At 53.5% G+C, this 6,000-nt stretch overlaps 1 protein-coding gene across 2 annotated transcripts in view; it reads right to left on the reverse strand.

Annotated features, from left to right (window-relative positions):
• EXT2 (exostosin glycosyltransferase 2) overlaps positions 1-3,802 on the reverse strand; it is a 137,678-nt gene extending 133,876 nt beyond the window's left edge. Inside the window, exon 1 of one of the 2 annotated variants that reach the window (XM_029060301.2) lies at positions 3,688-3,802. The gene's annotated coding sequence lies outside the window, so the exon portion shown is untranslated. Of the gene's footprint in view, positions 1-1,455; positions 1,497-3,687 lie in introns of those variants that run through there. The other variant, XM_029060300.1, reaches the window with a different exon arrangement.
• Between the last annotated feature and the right edge of the window lie 2,198 nt (positions 3,803-6,000).

Below are 6,000 nucleotides of genomic sequence, written 5' to 3' on the forward strand. Positions count from 1 at the left end.
GCTAAGAAATACCTGAAACAGAAATGCTGGGGAGGTTTTAAAGTAGCAGAAAGCAATCCTTCATGAAACGAAGCACTGACCCTCCCATTCTTTTAACCAATGCCATTCCTCTCAAGCACACCCAACCTCTCTGAGAGCGTCATGAAACTGAGAAATGTGGGAAGTTCAGTTTACCTACCACCAAAATTTCTTATGACTAGAGGGAAGGAAGAACTGAGTCTATTTGTTCTGGACACACTAGGCCATCGACGCAGTCACATATGCAAGGCTAGAGCAATCACACCTGTTAAACGCCATTAATTCTCAGCTTCAGACCATTTGAGTTCTGAGATGCAGAAACCAACTTCGGGAAGAGCGAAACTTTCAGGTAAGAAGTCTGACCGAAGACTTTCCCGTGTCTTTCAGTTAAAGGACAGCAGTATGTTTGAACAGGCATACCCAGCACTGTCAATCAACTGTATTTATTGAGCGCTTATTAATAATGATGGCATTTGTTAAGCGCTTACTATGTGCAAAGCACTGTTCTAAGCGCTGGAGAGGATATAAAGTGATCAGGTTGTCCCACGTGGGGCTCACGGTCTTAATTCCCATTTTACAGATGAGGTCACCGAGGCACAGAGAAGTGAGGCGACGTGCCCAAAGTCACACAGCTGACAAGTGGCGGAGCTTAAGCGCGTCCTGTGTATATATAACAGAGTTGGTTGACGTTTTCCCTGCCCGCAAAGAAGGACTGGGCTAACAAATCCCTTTTTTGTACCTCGAGATCTTTTCTACCCCAGGAAACCTGCCAAGGGTTATACAAAATGCTGATCAATGTCTGTAATTCAAAAATCGTAAACTCTAATCCTTCTCCTATGGGTCCTTTTTCCCCCACTTTATTTACCTGACTTTCAACCCAGACTAACGCTCTTGCCACCTTCCCCACCGTGTCCACCCCACTCCGCGTGCCAGTCTACGCTGGGGCCAGCCCACTGGGTCGGGACCGCATTATCAGCCCCAGAGCAGGAAAGGCGGGGGAGGAGGAAGAAGACGGGCCGAGGTGTGCAGCTCGGGAAGCCTGGTGGGAAGGAAGGGAGAAGCGCGGGAAGAAGAAGAAGAGCCAAGTCAAAGTACGGCAGACAACGAGAGAACTCGGTCGGTGCCGCAGCTGTCAGCTGTGTGACTGTGGGCAAGTCACTTAACTTCTCTGCGCCTCAGTTACCTCCTGTAAAATGGGGATTAACTGAGAGCCTCACGTGGGACAACCTGATTGCCCTGTACCTACCCCAGCGCTTAGAACAGTGCTCTGCACATAGTAGGCGCTTAACAAATACCAATATTATTATTACGAGCCCGGGAAAAGAGCCACAAAAAGGCAGGTGGGAAATGAATGGGGTGAACAGCCTGGCAGTCCTGATTAAGTCCTGATTTCCATGATTAAGTCCTCATTTCCCCTCCCCCTCCCTTCTGCGTTACCTCTTCGATTGGGCCTGGGAGTCAGAAGGCCCCGGGTTCTGATCCCGGCTCTGCCGCTTGTCTGCTGTGTGACCTTGGTCACTTCGCTGCTCTGTGCCTGAGTTCCTTCATCTGTAAAATGAGGATTAAGTGTGTGAGCCCCACGTGAGACAGGGACTGGGTCCAACCTGCTGACATCTACCCCGGCATTTAGAACATCGCTTGGCACACCGTAAGCGTTTAACAAGTACATAATTGTTATTATTACCCTTTATTCACCCCACTCTCAGCCCCGCAGCACTTACGTAGCATCCGTGATTTATTTTACTGGCTGTCTTCCCCGCTGGACTGCAAGCCCTTTGAAGGCAGGGAGCATGTTATACCGTGCCTGCCCAAGCACTTAGTAAGGCGCTTAGTACAGTACTTTATACAATCCTCTAGACTGTAAGCTCACTGTGGGCAAGAAATGTGTCTGTTTATTGTTGCACTGTACTCTCCCGAGCGCTTAGTACAGTGCTCTGCACACAGTAAGCACTCAATAAATACGACTAATTGCACACAGCAAGTGCTGAAGAAGAAGCAGCATGATGTAGCGGATAGAGCCTGGGTCTGGAAGTCAGAAGGTCATGGGTTCTAATCCTGACTCCACCACTTGTCCGCTGGATGACCTTGCTGTGAGCCTGTGGTTGGTCAGGGATTGTCTCTGCTGCTGAATTGTACTTTCCAAACGTTTAGTGCAGTGCTCTGCACAGAGTAAACGCTCAATAAATGCGACTGAATGAGCCTCACTTCTCTGCGCCTCAGTTCCCTCAACCTTAAACTGGGGATTGACACAGTGGGCCCCTCCACGGGGCAGGAATTGTGTCCAACTCGATTCGCTCGTATCCACCCCGGCACTTAGTACAGCGCCTGGCACGCAGTAAGCACTTGAGAAACACCATGAAAAAAAGGACCGTTCTGCAGCGAGCGCTCAATAAATCCGACTGATCGCTCCGCACATAAGAAGCACTCAACGCGTACGACTGATTGATGAGAAGTCAGAGGTCGTTGTGTGCGGACGGGCGAGACCCAAAAACAAATCTACACGCGGGAGGAGGGACTGGGGGTCCACCCGGGGCCCGAGGGACCTCAGGAACCCGAGAGATGTGTCCGCAGGGCGGCGGGAAGGCCGGGAAGCCAAGGCTCGGCCTCTCGCCCTATCAGCCCCTCCCTCGCTTTGGTTTCAACCTTTCCGAAGCGCTTACTACGTACCGGGCGCTGTGCTGAGCGGTGGAGTAGAGAGAAGATAATGGGGTTGGACAGAGTTCTCCCAGAGGAGGAGGAGGTGCAGCTGGGGACACAGACCCGGGATTCATTCAAGAACAGGGCTGGGCACCTAGTAAGCGCTTAACAAATACCCTCATCGTTATCGGTAGTATTTGATTGTATTTATTGAGCACTTACTGTGTGCGGAGCACTGTACTAAGTGCTCGGAAAGTACAATTCGGGCGGACACAGGCTGGGGATCGGGGGCCGGGGGAGGATTCCTTCAAGGATGGTGCTAGGCACGTAGTAAGTGCTTAGCAAATGCCATCATCATTATCAGTGTTATTCGATAGTATTTACGGAGCGCTCACTGTGTGCCGAGCACCGTACTAAGCTCTTGGAAAGTACAATTCAGGCGAATAAAGGCCGGGGATGGGGAGTTCCTTCAAGGACGATGCTTGGCACACAATAAGCGCTCAACAAATAACATCGTCATTACCAGTGGTATTCGATCGCATTTACTGAGCGCTTACTGTGTGGCGAGCCCTGTACTAAGCGCTTGGGAGAGTATAATTCAGGCGGACACAGGCCGGGGACGGGGGGATTCCTTCGAGGACGGTGCTTGGCACCCGGTAGGCGCTCAACAAATAACGTCGTCACGACTAGTGGCATTCGATCGTCTATACTGAGCGCCCAGCACTGTCCTAAGCGCTTGGGGGAGGACAATTCAGGCGGTCACAGGCTGCCCCTTCCTGAGCCCGGGGGGGGGGCCGGGGGGGTGGGGAGAGACCTCGGGGCGGGGGGTGGGGGAGGCGGCTCTTCGGATCCCTCCGGATCCCTCCGGGTGCCTCCCGATGCCGACAGATCCCTCTCCAGATCCCCCTCCCGACCTCTCTCCGGATCCCTCCCCATCCCACCGGGTCCCTCCCCGATCCCTCCCCGGGTCCCTCTCCGGCTCCCTCGCCCGGATCCCCCCCCCGGTCCCTCCCCCGCCGTGCGGGCTCTCACCTCTGCCGCCGCCGCCGTCCAGGCCCCCAGCGCGGCCCCACCGCCTCCGGACGGGAGAACGGACGGACGGACGGACGGAGGAAGGAAGGAAGGGAGGAAGAGGGAGGGAAGAGGGAGGGAGGGAGAGGCGCCGGGCGGAGGGTGGGCGGCTGTGGGAGCGGCCGGTCCTGAGCGCCGGGCGGGCGGGGGGAGGGGGGCAGCCGGGCCCCGCCCCCCTCCCTCCCTGACAGCCGCCCTACTGCGCATGCGGGCCGGGCCGCTGCCCCCTGCCGGCCGGGAGGCCTCCGCGCACCTCCCGTCCCCCCCGCCGCCCCGGCAGCGCCCCCTGCTGGCCGCACCCCCTCCCCGACCCACTGGCACTCGGCGCTCCGTCCTCTTGCTCGGGCGCCCGCTCTGCGCGCACCGCCGGACTACTGCTAACGATAGTGTTGCTATTCGTTAAGCGCTCACTATGCGCCGAGCGCTGTTCTGAGCGCTGGGGGGAGAGACGGGGGAATGGGGTCGTCCCACGTGGGGGGGGGGGGGGGTCACAGTCCTCATCCCCATTTTCCAGATGAGGCCACTGAGGCCCGGAGAAGCGAAGTGACTCGCCCACAGTCGCCCAGCCGACAAGTGGTTGGAGTCGGGAGTCGAACCCATGACCTCTGACTCCCAAGCCCGGGCTCTTTCCACGGAGCCGCGCTGCTTCCCCAAGTCACTTCGCTTCTCTGGGCCTCAGTGGCCTCATCTGGAAAATGGGGATGAAGACTGTGAGCCCCACGTGGGACCACCTGATGACCCTGTCTCTCCCCCAGCGCTTAAAACAGTGCTCTGCACAGAGTAAGCGCTTAACAAATACCAACATCGTTATTATTATCATACAGGGTAATCGAGTTGTCCCACGTTCTAATGTCCCATGAGTTCTGATCCTGCTCCTCCACCTGTCAGCTGTGTGACTTTGGGCAAGTCACCTCACTTCTCTGGGCCTCAGTTACCTCATCTGGTAAACGGGGATTAAGACTGTGAGCCCCACCTGGGACAACCTGATCACCTTGTATCCTCCCCAGTGCTTAGAACGGTGCTTGCCCCATTGGAGGTGCTTAACAGAAGCCATTATTAGTATTATGATTATTACTACGAGGAAGCGGTGTGGTTTAGTGGAAAGAGCATGAGCTTGGGAGTCAGAGATCGTGGATTCTAATCCTGGCTCTGCCGCTTGTCAGCTGTATGACTTAAGGCAAATCACTTAACTTCTCTGTGCCTCGGTTACCTCATCTGTCAAATGGGGGTTGAGTCTGTGAGCCCCACGTGGGACAACCTGATAACCTGTATCCACCCCAGTGCTTAGGACAGTGCTTGGCATACAGTAAGAGCTTCATACATATCATCCTTATTATTGTTACAATACAGCAATAAAGGGAGACAATCCCTGCCCACAAACAGATCGCAGTCGGGGTGAGGGGGACAGACATGAGAGCTCACCTCCTCCAAGAGGCCTTCCCAGACTGAGCTTCCCCTTTTCCCTCTGCTCCCTCTCTGCCCCCCACTTCACCTCCCCTCAGCTGAGCCCCGTTTTGCCCCCTTTCCCTCTGCTCCTCCCCCTCTACCTTCCCCTCACCTCAGCACTGTGCTGGTCTGCTCATTTGTATATATTTTATTACCCTTTTCATTTTGTTAATGAGATGTACATCCCCTTGATTCTATTTACTGCTATTGTTTTTGTCCGTCTGTCTCCCAAGATTAGACTGTAAGGCCATCAATTGTACATCCCAAGCGCTTAGTACAGTGCTCTGCACATAGTAAGTGCTCAATAAATACTATTGAATGAATGAAATTCAATATAAATAAATAATATTCTCTTCACTTCTCTGGTCCTCAGTTCCCTCATCTGTAAAATGGGGATTTGAGACTGTGAGTCCCACATAGGACAAAGGACTGTGTCCAACCCGATTTGCTTGTATCCACCCCTGCGCTTAGTACAGTGTGTTGCACACAGTAAGCGCTTAACAAATACTATTACTATTATTCCCCTGCCACTCGAATCCCAACCTGCCTGCCAGGACTCACTGCACCGTTTCAGTCAAAGGCAACGGCCCCGGCCCTTGAAGATCTTACAGTCGAATGGGTGAAGCTTAGGGTACAGATGTTGGAATAGGCGGGCAAAAATTTAGGGGGTGACATTTGAGTTTTATTATTTTTATTAGGAAGAAAACTAGCTTTCATTCTTCAAATCTACTCTCCCTTTGCTTTTCATTTTTAACATGGAGCAACATTAGAATCTAAGAAATGTCATTTAACGTGAAAAACCGAAGGCCTGATAACCCACTGTTGTAA

This window comes from Ornithorhynchus anatinus, chromosome 3 (assembly GCF_004115215.2).
Source record: "Ornithorhynchus anatinus isolate Pmale09 chromosome 3, mOrnAna1.pri.v4, whole genome shotgun sequence".
Classification (NCBI taxonomy): Eukaryota; Metazoa; Chordata; class Mammalia; order Monotremata; family Ornithorhynchidae; genus Ornithorhynchus; species Ornithorhynchus anatinus.